This window comes from Engraulis encrasicolus, chromosome 22, assembly GCF_034702125.1.
Source record: "Engraulis encrasicolus isolate BLACKSEA-1 chromosome 22, IST_EnEncr_1.0, whole genome shotgun sequence".
In the NCBI taxonomy this organism is placed as follows: Eukaryota; Metazoa; Chordata; class Actinopteri; order Clupeiformes; family Engraulidae; genus Engraulis; species Engraulis encrasicolus.
The window spans coordinates 26,519,951-26,520,828 of record NC_085878.1 but is presented as its reverse complement, the minus strand read 5'-3'; the positions used below and the strand labels follow the sequence as shown (position 1 = coordinate 26,520,828).

The 878-nt window shown below is 46.7% G+C and overlaps 1 long non-coding RNA gene across 1 annotated transcript in view; it reads right to left on the bottom strand.

Moving 5' to 3' along the window:
- Nucleotides 1-556: 556 nt before the first annotated feature.
- LOC134438217 (uncharacterized) overlaps nucleotides 557-878 on the bottom strand; it is a 17,355-nt gene continuing 17,033 nt past the window's right edge. Inside the window, exon 3 of the long non-coding RNA XR_010032538.1 lies at nucleotides 557-769. This is a non-coding gene — a long non-coding RNA (uncharacterized LOC134438217). The remainder of the gene's footprint in view (nucleotides 770-878) is intronic.

The following is an 878-nucleotide window of genomic DNA, read 5'->3' as shown; positions in this document are numbered from 1 at the left end:
AATAGCTTCCCCACTGGTTATCACGACGAAACTTCTCAGTCAAATTAATAACATATCCGCATTTCGAAATGAAATCAACTACTGTAGCCTACTGACACGGGGTTCACCCAATCACAAGTCGGAGCTCCAGTCTCCGGTCCCTCCCCCCTCCTCTCTCTTCTCCATTCACTCCCAGTGAGGCTCAGTCTCAAAATTAAAAAAATTTCACGGCAATAGCCAATGACCGTTTAGCATTTTGCCATTGAAAAAGCGCACAATCCCACATGCCATTGAAGTCCATTGAGACTCGACTCGCTTGCGTTGTCATGAGCGGAAAAAAAAACTCGTGCGAGCTTCGGGATCTTATTACAGATTGGTTTAATCTCTAAGTTGAGCACATGCATCTATGGAGCTGGGTCTGAAATAGCAATGATATTAAGTCGTGTAAAGCATTAGTTTACATACTATTTCTCCGTGATTTTGGACAGGAGGCGGCGCCTCCCTTGTACTCAAAGAGGAATCGCCTCTGGTACTGACTATGTCATGCAGCACATGTAAACTTCAGAAAGATGATCCTCTCTGAAGCTCCTGCACTGATGTAAACACATCTCCCCTATAGCAGAACATGAACACGGCTGTTCTCACCACTCTAAGTACCTATGCTGCATTGCTGCGTTACATGAACACGGCTGCTGCTTTGTTCTCCTCTCCTCTTCTCTGTTCTGGCAATAATCTCCTATTGGTCTCGACTCCACACGTGCAGCTGACCTGGCCGACTGACTCAGTCGCTCTGAGGGAGATGAGACAGCCCAGAGTCACTATAGCATGTCTGATGAGCACACACACACATGCACACGCACACACACACACACACACACACATGCACGAATGCACAAACA